The sequence below is a fragment of the Euprymna scolopes genome, chromosome 2, assembly GCF_053919585.1.
Source record: "Euprymna scolopes isolate OS-2025 chromosome 2, ASM5391958v1, whole genome shotgun sequence".
Classification (NCBI taxonomy): domain Eukaryota; kingdom Metazoa; phylum Mollusca; class Cephalopoda; order Sepiida; family Sepiolidae; genus Euprymna; species Euprymna scolopes.
Window position 1 is genome coordinate 200,232,241 of NC_136483.1, and position 14,523 is coordinate 200,246,763.

The following is a 14,523-nucleotide window of genomic DNA, read 5'->3' on the forward strand; positions in this document are numbered from 1 at the left end:
ACAACCTGTGGTGTTCTCTAGAAGCTGAGTGATGACAAGTCTCCCAAGATTTTCAATACTCTCCACCTCTTTCGATAACATTTGCAAATAGATTTGCATTATCGCAACAGCGCTTATCATTGATTTCTCACTGTCAGCGGCCGTTGGTCTCCACTGGAATTTCAGTAGAAATAAGCTTTCCCAAGGTCCCAGTTCTCTTTGCACTTGTCCAGCAGAGGTCTGGTCAGCGCTCTCTTCTTGATCTTTCCATCCTCCTTGATCATTCTTGGCTATTTGGTATCACTCTTTTTTGGGGGGTAGGGGGGCGGTGATGGGGCAATGGGAGGGGATGAGAGAGGGGATAGAGAACTTGTAGATATGCAGCTTCAATGTTCTTAATTCCATGTGACGCTTCTTCATGTTTTGCTTCTGCAGCAATTTGTCTGGCCTGCGCATATAGTTCATGTGTATTAGTCTCCGTGTTCCCTTAATATTTCATCTATTTTCATCATTGTTAGTTACCAAAATAACAAATTAGCAGCAGTGACAAGAACAACAAAGCAGCAGCAGCAACAGAAACAAATTCAGCAGAAGTGGAAAAAAAAAACAATTTCTGTAAAAATAATCAATTCTGATTGGCTAAATAATCAAAGTTTTATTGCTTATCAAGATCCAACTTCAACCAATCAGAAAACAGTCGCCGTGGGAGCCGGGCACCTGCCAAACTTCTAAATATAAGTAAGAGCCCAATCTCACCTACCAAAGAGACTCGGAGGAGTAGCAGCAGCGGTTGCCAAACAAATTCTTGTCAGTGAAAACCACGACTCAGATGCAAGCAAACAACCCAAATATTTCAGCTGTTTTCATTATTGTCATTATTATTATTCACAAGGAGTTTTCACACATGTCATCATCAAAGATTTCTCTTTGAAAACAGCCTGTGGTGTTTCCTAGAGTCTGAGTGACAGCAAGTCTCCCCAGATTTTCAATACTCTCCACCTCTTTCAATAACATTAAATGAATTTGCGTTATCGCAACTGTCGTTTAGATGGTTATTTTGTAGGGAAAATTGTAGTGTGACTGCAGTCACGGAGGCAGGCTGCCAAGGGTGGGATGTGCCACGCTCAGATCTCAAAACCCGACCGATAGGACACGAAAAGGCGACAAAGGATCAGGTTCGATGGCGTCTTAATTTGCATATTAATGAGGCTAGACACTGGACTGAGGGCATAAAAGGCCGGCAGTCAAGATGTCGGCAGTTGAGTTTTGGAGAACAGGACTGAACGGGCTGGAGCTGAGAATGTTCGAATGCTGCCAAGAATCAAGTTTGTTTTTTTTATTAAATATTTATATTTATGTAACTTTGTGTTCGTCTTTGTGCATATGGTCATCACTAGATATAGGAAGCTTTTTTATTTCCTTCCCAAAATTATTTATTAGTTATAATAATTAGTTATTTATTAGTTTTTATAATTTTTTATTTATAAGTTATTATAATTAGTTATTTATTAGTTATTATAATTAGTTATTTATTAGTTTTTATAATTAGTTATGTATTAGTTTTTATAATTAGTTATGTATTATTTTTTATAATTAGTTATTTATTAGTTTTTATAATTAGTTATTTATTAGTTTTTATAATTAGTTATTTATAAGTTTTTATAATTAGTTATTTATTAGTTATTATAATTAGTTATTTATTAGTTTTTATAATTAGTTATTTATAAGTTTTTATAATTAGTTATTTATAAGTTATTATAATTAGTAGTTATTAGTTATTATAATTAGTTATTTATTAGTTATTATAATTAGTTATTTATTAGTTTTTATAATGAGTTACTTATTAGTTTTATAATTAGTTATTTAGAAGTTATTATAATTAATTATCTATTAGTTATTATAATTAGTTATTTATAAGTTATTATAATTAGTTATTTATTAGTTATTATAATTAGTTATTTATTAGTTTTTATAATTAGTTATTTATTAGTTATTATAATTAGTTATTTATTAGTTTTTATAATTAGTTATTTATAAGTTATTATAATTAGTTATCTATTAGGTATTATAATTAGTTCTTTATAAGTTTTTATAATTAGTTATTAATTAGTTATATTAATTAGTTATTAATTAGTTATTATAATTAGTTATTAGTTTTTATAAGTTTTTTAGTTATTATACTTAGTTATTTATAAGTTATTATAATTACCTGTTTATTAGTATCCATGATTAGTTGTTTATTAGTAATGATAATTAGTTATTTATTAGTTATTATAATTACTTATTTATTAGTTATTATAATTAGTCATTTATGAGTTATTATGATTAGTTATTTAATAGATATTATAATTAGTTATTTATCAGTTATTATAATCAGTTATTTAATAGTTTTTATATTAGTTATCTATTAGTTTTTATGATTAATTATTTATTAGTTTTTATGTCATTTATTAGTTTTTATAGTTAGTTATTTATTAGTTATTATAATTAGTTATTTATTAGTTTTTATAATTAGTTATTTTCAAGTTATTATGATTAATTATTCATTAGATTTTAAAATTAGTTATTTATTAGTTATTATAATTAGTTATGTATTAGTTAACTTTATTAGTTCATTATTAGTTATTATAATTAGTTATTTATTTGTTATAATTTTTTATTGATAAGATTTTATAATTAGTTATTTATTGATTATTATAATTAGTTCTTTATTAGTTATATAAATTAGTTATTCATTAGTAATTATCATTAGTTATTTATAAGTTATGATTAGTTATTTTATAATTATTATTTATTAGTTATTATGATTAGTTATTTATTAGTTATTATAATAAGTTATTTATTAGTTTTTATAATTAGTTATTTATTGGGTATTATAATTAGTTATTTAATAGTTATTATAATTAGTTATTTAATAGTTATTATAATTAGTTATTTCATAGTTTTTCTAATTAGTTATTTATTAGTTTTTAAATTAATTATTTATTAGTTTTTAAAATTAGTTATTTATTAGTTCTTATAATTAGTTTTAATAAGTTATTATAGTTATTTATTTATTAGTTTTTATAATTAGTTGTTTATTAGTGATTATAATTAGTTATTTATAATTTTTGAATAATAAGTTATTTATAAGTTTTTATTATTAGTTATTTATTAGTTATTATAATTAGTTATTTGTTATTTTTAGTGATTATAATTAGTTATTTAATAGTTTTTATTAGTTATTTATTAGTTATTTTCATTCGTAATTTATTAGTTTTTATAATTAGTTATTTATAAGTTATTATTATTAGTTATTTTTTAGTTATTATAATTAGTTATTTATTTGTTCTTATAATTAGTTTTAATAAGTTATTATAATTATTTATTCATTAGTTTTTATAATTAATTGTGTATTAGTTTTTATAATTAGTTATTCAATAGTTTTTATAATTAGTTATTTATTAGTTATTATCATTAGTTATTCATTAGTTTGAATAATTAGTTATTTATTAGTTTTCATAATTAGTTATTTAATAGTTTTTATTAGTTACTTATTAGTTGTTATCAGTAATTATTAATTAGTTCTTATAATTACTTGTTTATAAGTTATTATAATTTGTTATTTATTAATTTTTATTAGTTTTTCATTATTTATTATAATTACTTATTTATAAGTTATTATGATTAGCAATTTATTGGTTTGTATAAGTAGTTATTTATTGATTATTATAATTAGTAATTTATTTATTTTTAATAATTAGTTGTTTATTAGTTTTTATAATTAGTTATTTGTTTGCTTTTATTATTAGGTGTTTAATAGTTTTTATCATAAGTTATTTATTAGTTATTATAATTAGTTATTTATAAGGTAGATTAATTAGTTATTTATTAGTTTTACAATTAGTTATTTATGAGTTATTATAATTAGTTATTTATTAGTTATTATAATTAGTTATTTATTAGTTTTTATAATTAGTTATTTATTACTTTTTATTAAATATTATTTATAATTAGTTATTTATTAGTTTTTATTACTTATTAGTTATTTATTAGTTTTTATAATTAGTTATTCGTAAATTATTATACTTAGTTATTTATTAATTTTAATAATTAGTTATTTATTAGTTTTTATAATTATTTATTTAATAGTTTTTATACTTAGTTATTTATTAGTTTTTAAAATTAGTTATTTATTCGTTTTTATAATTAGTTATTTATTATTTATTATAATTAGTTATTTATAAGTTTTTATAATTAGTTATTTATTAATTTTTATAATTAGTTATTTATTAATTTTTATAATTAGTTATTTATTAATTGTATAGTTAGTTATGTATTATTTTTTATAATTAGTTATTTATTAGTTTTTATAATTAGTTATTTATTAGTTATTATAATTAGTTATTTATTCGTTTTCATAATTAGTTATTTATTGATTATTATAATTAGTTATTTATTAGTTTTTATAATTAGTTATTTATTAGTTATAAAAATGGAAATAAGAACATATTGAGAGAATAGAAGAATAGACAGTAAATGCTAACTAAAAATCTGAATAAACCTTTTGTAAATGGAAATTTATATAACTTAATATTTTTATTTTATAATTTTATAAGAATAAAACGTATTTTCAAAATATTCGTCTATTCAAACGTATATTTAATAAAGAAAAGAAATTTGGGTAAATAGTTACAAGTCGAAAATGTTCATTGTGCGAAGAATATGCGTTTGTAAGTAATACATGCATGTGAGTATTTAACATCGTGTATGTGTGATGGTTTTCTTGTTAGTGCATATGTGTGGGTAGTAATTCTCTTCTGTCCGCTTAACTCTTGCTAGTGTGTAGGAATGCGTGCGGTAGACGAAGAAAGCCTGTATATGAGTCATTAAATCCTTCCTTTTTGGCCAAAGGCACAAGGGGAGAGTTTAGCAGGTGTTCTTGGTTTCCAGTAAAGTCTACTTATAGTTTCGTTTTATTGGGGTTTATATGTTTGTGTCGGCTTATTACTTTCACATATACTTGTTTTATTTTAGGGATATGAAACGATTTTCATTGGTTGAAAATACTTTTAGTTAACACGTTCCTGTGAAAACTCACTTGCTTAGTGCCAAAGAAAGCGAATACAAACGATGTGGAGAAAGAAGGAGGTTGGTAATTAGAACCGTTTGCTTTTTAAAGATCATCAGAATCATTTCGCAATTATTAAACTGATCTGTTCAATTACCTCCCATCAGTCTTTTCTCCGTCCTTGCTAAAATATTTGAGTCATTAATTAATCAAACGCTCTTTCATCACCTCATAAATGCTAAACGTTTTTCTGATCAACAGTATGGATTCAGGCAATACCATTCTACGGCAAATATTTTAACGTTCATCTCTGAACACATATACATCACAATGGATAAGATGGGAAACTAGAACTGTAGCCCTTAATATATCCAAAGCCTTTGACAAAGTCTAACATGAAAGTTAAATCATACAGTATTTCCTCGGTGCGGATGACACGCAATAGAATTGCAAATTACTTCAGACTTCTACCCTGTCATGGTTGACGGGACAAGGACATGCTACATCTGTGAATAAACTAAAGGATTCCATTTCACCAAACTCAACTGGACGTCTTGATTAGTCTTCTGCATGGCTTCTCATTTAGGCATTTTTCGCCATTATCTGAATGAATCTTTAGTGTCGCTTCTAACTAATAAATAATTCCAGCACAGAAAAAGTATATTTTAAAAGGAATTACATCGCATTTTATTTTATCTTTCTTATTTGGATTATTAAGATCACTCTTCTCATCACAACAGAACAGTAGCCCAAATAATCCAAATAATACAAGTTACCAATCCTTGTCTAAAAAATTCCAAAAATAATATTTATATTATTCTTCTAAAGAACATGCTACAACGATTCACCAAAAATTGAGAAACCAGAATCAAATATTGATTTTGTAGGAAAAAATTATTGATTACAAAGAAACGATTAAGAGATTGATTTTACTTTAAATATTAGATGTATGTGTGCATGTGATACTGTTTACCCAGCCTTAAGACAAAAAAGAGAAAGAGGGAAAAGTATGAGAAAAAAGAGGAAATAAGTTTTTCAATGTTATAGGAAATTGGTTTGTAGAAAGACAATGGCTAAGAAGTTGTTCACCTATAACAAAGTGCATATGAGCGCGTGGAAATTATAAGCAGTAGCGCAGGATGGCTGGCTTGTGAAGAAATTAGCAGCAGCAGCAGTCAATAAAAAGTACATATGCAAATTAGGAAGTGTGCGTGAGAAGAAAAAGGAAAAAAAGGAGAAAAAATGCTCCACGTGGTTATAGAAACAAAGTCGATGTCAAAGAAGATGGACATGTAAGGTCAAAGAAGAAAAGTGTACACCTAGCGAAATGAATGATGGCGAGAGACCTTTAAGTTGTGTTGAGATGAGAGAAGAATAAAAAAGAAAATGTGACGCGGATATTTATTAATTTATTTCCTTTGTTTGTAACTGCAACGTTACATGTCAATGTTACATGTCAACGTTACATGTCAAGGAAGACAAAAGGAAGCTGAGATGAGCTGACGGCAACTGACGAAAATGGCCTCAGCAGAAGACGTGGATAAGGATCTTAGCGTTTAGAGGGCTGATGGTGTTACACACACACGCTTACGCGCGCGCACACACACACAATTACACACAGACATGCACACATGCGTATACACACACACACATAGACACATACACATGTAGAGACACACACACATAGACACACACACACGCTCACACACACACATAGACACACATACAATTACACACATACAATTACACACACACACACACAATCACAATTGATATTTGCCGAGTGTGTCAGAGTTTGTTTTATTTTATTTTATTATTTATTTTACTTGTGAACCCGTGCGTGTTCCTCTTCAATGTGAGACGACAGAAGACAAGTCGAAGGAAAAATAGACCACACCACCACCCCCGCCTCTTCATCGCCCCTCTCTGAATGTAAACAGATTTTTTTTTTGCAAAATTTTAAACGGTATTCTACTCGGTAAATGTCGGCGCGTTACTTACGGAAAACGGTTAATTAAACTGCAGGAGCACCTGTTAAACTACACAAGTTCTATAATTGAATACCTCCGCAAAAAAGAAAAAACGAAAAACATGAAAATATGCTTTTGTAAACCGTTCGTCAACACTTAATTTTTTAGATCGATTAGAAAGCATTAAAAACTACGCAACACACACACACACACACACACACACACACACACACACACACACACACAAATGAACTACATTTTACTTTTTTAACTTTCTTATTTCAAATGTTTGCTAAAGATTCCTCCGCGATGCAATATATCACTTCACTATAAGAAAACACTACCGAAGGCGGTGAAATGGAGCAAAATAGTCCCAGGGTCCAGGGGTTTATACCATGCAAACAGTAAATTTGCGACGGGTTTGATTATCAGATTTGTTGTCAGCGACCTCGAATATCTCAAAAAAAAAAACAAATTAGAGTGGTCGGTGTGTTCTGTGGTAGCGTACGGTAGCATGAATATACATATCTGGCATTGCCCGGTTGTGGTTTTATGTACAATTTGTTTTTTTTTCTTTTATACCTTTTCTTTTTGTCAATATATTTTTTTTCCAACGTAAAAACGTAACTTTGTATGGAAGAATTCAGAATTACTCTATTTATTTTAATAATTCCGATGCGGAAAAAGTATTTTTTTAAATAAATTAATTCGAATTTAATTTACTTTATTTAAATTCTTCATATCACCTTTCTCGTTAAAACAGAACAGAAGTCCGAATAATCCAAATAATACAAAGTACCAATCCTCATCTAAAAGAATTTTTATTGCCAATCCTTCAATTGATGCTGCAGAAGTGATGCAGAAGTGATGCAGAAGTGATGGCACAATGAACAAACCATCTTCGGCGTGTTCTTCCATTCCCCTCCATAAGTGTATATATCGATCTGCATTATTTGGGTTATTCGAACTAGTGTTCTCAGATTGAGTGTTATTCGCACAATGTAACCTCAGACCTTTTTCAGGCACATCTTGTCGAACTCAGGAATATTTCTGTCAAACTCAGGAATCTGCACGAAATTCAAATGGAACCCTTTATTTAATCCACGGTGTAGCATGCTCTCGTCCCGTCAGCTATGACTGGGTAGAAGTTTTAAGTGATTTACAATTGTATTCTTAGTATGGCCAGTATTGAGGATTGAACCTTCAATCTCGAGAAGAGTGTCACTCACAATTAAAAGCATATCACTGATTGTTGGCAAAACACGCACCCAAGAAAACTTGAATATCTTTATCTCCATAAAAGGAATTTTACGTGAGTGTGTTTGTTTCCTATGGACTCGGAAACCGATTGGCCGATTATTTTAAAATTTCACATGAAGGTACTTGATATATCTGGGAGTGTTCTTGCATAGATTTTGTATCGGAATGCGTCTGATAAGTATCGAAAATTGATAATCAAACAAATCCGATTAAAGAAGGAAGTCCGATTTCAACCAAAGTTAAAGTTAACACTTTCATACAACCTAACATCGCAAATGCATTTGAGAAGTTTTATCACCGCGCAACCAACAAATTCTTTTATAAGACAGGGGCGCGTTCGAAATGAATGTTTGTTTTTAGATCACGATTAAACCATGATACTTTACTTTTCGTACATTTAATTTTAATTCAAGTGATTATGTAAGAATAATTTCATAAAATAAACAGTTGGTTCTTTGATAAGACAGGGGTGCGTTCGAAATGAATGTTTCTGTTTGGAGCACAACTGAAGCATGATACTTGACTTTTGCATTTCAGACTTTAATTCAAGCCATTATATCTATTAAAAACATTTATAAAATCAACAATAGGTTCTCTACAGTGCAATGTAAACTACGATGTATTGTAGACTATATTGCACTGTGGGGAGGTATGTGAAGCTTCCTCTCAATACACTGCGAGGGGGACGGGTCCATAACTCGAGCAGGCAATCAATGGATTTGATTGAAAAAAAGTTGTTTTTATTGATTTCGATGACAATAAACGTATGGAAAGGTGGAACATTTGTTGATCCTCATTCGATCCCGGACAACGTCGGGTCTCCCTGCTAATAAGCACTATGCCATAGAAGCAAGAATTCAAGGGTGTTTAATCTAGCCAAATAAAACAAATTATCGATCTTCATCGCAAAATTTTAGAAACAAATATTTTAAGATGTTTCAGCAACAGAGTTTTCAAACTCACAACTTCCAAGTGAACGACAACTTATTATTGGATCATTTTTTTTAAAACAATTTTTGGTGCTTCTATTTTATAATAACGAAAAAATATTGAATTTCAAGTAAAACAAATGGTACCTATGTAATTGTCATGTCGCAAATAGTAACATATTCAAAAATTAAGAAAAAAGATGAGGTAGAAAATTAATTGAAAAATGATATTTGTAAAATCTAGCGATTTGGTTTCAAAACCTACTGATTTGAATTAGAGAGTAAACAGGGGAGGTAATTAAGTTTTCAATGTCTCGGAAATTTTATGCCAATTTCAGAAAAGTTTTGAAGACAGTTAAAAAAGGTTATTTTTTTTCACAAATTCACAAATCATGTATATATATCACGTTTATTTTTGTTTTCTGAATAAATTCTGTCTGTTATACATGGTGTTTCATCTGAGTTATTTCCCTTTTTGCTTTACAACGTAACCCAACCTGTCCGCCCCAGTATGTAACTTTAGCGAACCTTTTTTAACCTCATAGGAACTGTTTTTCACGAATAATTAATGTTCTACCGTATCGTTTTTCGTAATTTTTTGATATGTTACTATTTGAAACCTGACAATTACGTAGGCACCATTGTTTTTACGAGAAATTCAAAATTTTTTCGTTATCAAAATATAGAAGCACCATTTTATTTTTCAACAACGAAATGTTTTTAAGTTTTTTCTATAGAATAACATTTTAAAAGGTTAAATGCTGAATATGCGGCGACTTAATCACGAAATGATTTCTCCGAGCGCTAAAAAGCAAATGGCTAAATTAAAGGAGAGCAGAAAGTGGATCTTAGGTTTACTTTCGGCAGTTGCATAACTCTTGCTTCACTTATTTTCTCCTTTACTCCTTACATTTATTGTTGGCAAGTTTTTGACCTTGAAGTAGTATTTTTAGTTGCTTCATGCCTTGTCTGGAGCGATTTTTATTTAAAAAATTGCTTACCCTTTTTCTATTCCAATTCATTTGGATTCACTTTCTTTCTCACTTCCTAAAGCAAGTAAGTTTTCACAGGCGCATGTGAACTCAAAATATTTTCCAACCAATGGCAATCCGTGTCAAGCCGCCAAAGTAAGAAGTCTATCTGAAAGTAATAAGCCAGTGTCATCTTAAACAGGCCAAAAAAAAAAAACCTCGTCAACAAAATCAGTTTTCTCAAAACTTCATCAGCTGTACCTTAAACAAGTCTCCAGAACGTCTTCTCAACACCCTCACCGGCGTTTAGTCAGAGGAGGCAGAAAGGACTTAATGACTCACGTACAAGCATTTTTCATTTTGTGCGCACATTCCTACACACTAGCAAGTCAGCTGAACATAAACGATTTGATACTTACAGTTATACACGCTGTAATAAGAACAAGGTAAACCAACGCACACACATACGCAATCCCACGCTGCCAAATGCTCACATACGTATATTATTACGCACGCGCATTCACTCTATAAGCATACTAACCTACACATTTCTAAACTTTATTATTATTAACCCAACTTTCTTCACCAAATATATGTTTGCGTAAATATTCTAAGTAACTTTTATATTATTATCTCTTGTATAAAAATGTTTTGTTCTAAAATCTCGTTTCTCTCCATTTTTCATTTACAAAACTATTTTTTACTTAGCACTTGCTACCTGGTGACCCTTCTATTCTCTTAATGTTTCATTTATTTTCCATCTTAATATGTATGCCCGTGTGTATCCTTCGCTTTATTCGTTGGCTGTAACATAACTTTTATACCTAATTCATATTGTTAATGTGGTTCTTGGTCATATCCAAAGACGCCATCATAATCCAATACAAGGGACCACGTCACAAATGCATATACATGAAGTATGAATATTATTTAGTTCTGGTAAGCATTTTATCTCTATCTTTACTATTATATGTAACTGTGTGTGTGTGTGTGTGTGTGTGTGAGAGAGAGAGAGAGAGAGAGAGAGAGAGAGAGAGAGCTCCTTATAGGTTCCGAAACAGCTGAGCCTAACTTTTAAAAATTTCACACAAAGTGAATTTATATGTCTGTGTGTGTGTGTGTACGCTCGTGTGTGCATGTGTGTGAGAGATAGATAGATAGATAGATAGATAGATAGAGAGAGAGAGAGAGAGAGAGAGAGCTCCTTATAGGTTCCGAAACAGCTGAGCCTAACTTTTAAAAATTTCACACAAAGTGAATTTATATGTCTGGCAGTGTTCTTAGATATGTTTTGTACAGAAATTCATCTGATAAGTATCGAAAATCGAAAAAATCCGATCCTAAATATAGTCTTTCTTTTTATAGATACAAAAGAATTTTTACGGGGGAATAGTTTACGTTACACCAACTCAGAGAGATAATAAAATTTCAGCAAATCATTTCTTCGTTAAAAAAAACAGATTTCTTATCATCTCAAGATATAGCTATGTGGTAGAACATTCGACTACAGATCGAATGATCCCTATTGAAGCTCGGATGTACCTCACCATTTCATTTTAATTTTTTTATTAATGAGTTCGATTTACAATACAAGAAGAGGTATCATTTAAAATCTCGGCAAATCATTTCTTCGTTTGCATATGTTAAAATTAAACATTAATTAGAAGCGACTTTTCCAGGGCATTCATCGTCAAGCCCAAATATCAGCTGACGTGATATTGTAAACAAACACAGACAAAATTTGATGAACGACATTGTTATTAGTTATTTTATTTTAATTATTTATTGTTGCAAATTAGTCTACCAGGTAAATTATCCCTCATAATCTATGATAATCAATAGAGGATTTATTCTATCATAATACATACGCAATCTGCATAAATTAAAATATCATGTTTAAGCGTATTATACGAGCGGGTAACGTCAGGCGTCCAGCTAGTTTATTAATAAATTTCAAAGAATTAAAATATGGACAAAACTTAGGAGATGACTTGATATTCTTTTCCAGAATTCACCCAATATTAAAAAAAAAAGAAAGAAAAATTTGCATGATGTACGTACCTATGACAAAAGAAAAATATATTCCAAAACTTACGCAAATTGGTCTGTTCAATTTTGATTTAAAAATTATTTTCAAGTGATTAATGAGAATTCGTAGTATTACATGAATCTCGCAATTTTAAATTATTTAGTTATCGCTTTTTTTTTTCTTTTTTTATTGTTTTCAAAATGGCGGACAAGGCAGCCGTTCTTCTGTTACTCATAAAATTTTATTTTCTTATTTCAAAATAAAACTATTTGATCAATTTACGTAATAGTTTAGTCACAGTTACGTACATCATACATGTTTTTCTTTCTTTTTTGTTCATATAGGAGGAATCTTGGACAAAAACATATTTTTCTACAAGATAACGTTTTGTTGTGTGTGTATGTGTGTGTGTATGTGTGTGTGTGTTTTCAGCGTATACTTGATTTCAAAAAGCTATGGTGATCGTTTAGATCTTTTAAGCCAACACATTTCAGGTGAAAACATTACATACTTACGTGTCCTATCGAAATTAGTACAAATCCCAAAAATTACGAAAAATGGTCCAGCAAAAGATGTGCCAGATGTATTTTTAACAAAAAAATTGTCCACAATTACGTTCTTTTTAACAATGGTGGACCCTTAATTTAAGTCAAGGGAGATAGTTAGGTTTGTCATTCTGGACTGATCGCACAATTGCTCCACATGAAAACATACGATAAAACTATAAATTCTATTTTTATTTGTAATTTCTTTTTCTACTGGATAGTTTTTCCTATTTAAAAAAAATATATATATATATATATATATTCATTTCGACATGATACGTAAGTACGTAATAATGTTTTCACCTGAAATGCGCCGGTTTAAAAGATAATTAATCTACATAAGCGCCGATACTTTTTTTAAGTGCCTCAAATCTTAAGAATTCAAATCAAACACTGTTGATAACAAATTGAATTCATGTGAAAACGAAGTTTGGTTTGCAGCCGCTCACAATTTTCCTACCAATTTGGGTCACGATTGTTGATATTAAAGTTGTACAATCGTTTAGAAAACCATATTAAAAATTGACCTTTCGTCCGTTTATTTATTTCTAATATTTCGACTAGTTTCAAGTCAGAAGTTAAAGAAGTATTTGTTACGGAGTCGATCATAACGAGACCCAAATTCGCACAGTTTGGAATTGATACATGCTAAAAAGACGGCCATCTTTTTTTTCTTTTTGAAGAGTAAAAAAAAAAAAAAAAAAATACAACAACAAAAACGAATCAAATCTCCGAAGGCTGAAACATTTCCACATGGTGTTTTTAACATTTTAATGGCGTCAAAAAAATATTCTCATCAATATACGAACATTTTGGAGGAAGGAAGATTAACAGGTAGAGTGCCATTTTGAATTTATTTTCGTTTTTCAAATTTTGAAACGTTTTATTTATTTTAGTATAGTCATAGGCGTTGTTCGAGAATAATTAAGACTATAATCTTGTTCACAGCCATTAACTCCATATTACCATTCTTTTTTTTTTTAATTTGTATCGATAATTTGATATTTTAATTTGTATTGATATCGTGGAAGTTTGCGTTCGCGCCGAACGTTCATAAACGGCGAAGACGACGCTTGACATTATTTTATTGAACATTATAAACAAAATAAATAAGAATTTGGGTACTTATGCAGAGAACGTACCGTGCTATTTTTTGAATGTGGTATTTTAAGTTACGTTTAAATTTTCGATAGCTTTTGTTTATTAAATTGTTAGGTGGAAAGTACAGAATAGTTACAAACAGAACCGCAAGGATTTTTATCCTCGGAACCGCAAATCAACAGACATTAGTCCATTTCTGTAATGACCTTATCCCTGTTGATTGCGGCGTCGTTCTGGTTCTGTGCAGTTCAAGGAGGGCCACTCTTTGCCTTCTCTCTTACAAAGAGGTTAGTTTATTGCTAATCAACTGATGACCTCTTCCGGGAATACCGACGGGGCTGCACAGGCATCTTTTGCAGCCCTCTCGAGCACTGACTGTTTCAATCCCACTTTCCGACCCTAGTGTCACAGTTCTTGCGGTAGGAGAGAGCTAAATACTTAGAATAGTCACAAAACACCCTCCCCTCCTCCATATTAAAATGAGTTTCTAGAGAATAGAGTTATCATTTCAGCACGGCCCGTATTCTGTATAAGTGTCCTGACGAACTCATAATAACGTTATTATTTCAGCACGATCCGTATTCTGTATACTTGCTCTGATGAACTTATTGCACTTGTACACTCTCGACGTACATACCCCGACAAACCTGCCTAGCAGCAAAATCCTACCCCTTCGCTGTACAGGTTCT

At 29.8% G+C, this 14,523-nt stretch overlaps 1 protein-coding gene across 1 annotated transcript in view; it reads left to right on the top strand.

Annotated features, from left to right (window-relative positions):
* Positions 1 to 13,112: 13,112 nt before the first annotated feature.
* Positions 13,113 to 14,523, top strand: part of LOC145301700 (protein SLC31A2-like) — an 84,825-nt gene continuing 83,414 nt past the window's right edge. The window contains exon 1 of the mRNA XM_080144593.1: positions 13,113 to 13,567. The gene's annotated coding sequence lies outside the window, so the exon portion shown is untranslated. The remainder of the gene's footprint in view (positions 13,568 to 14,523) is intronic.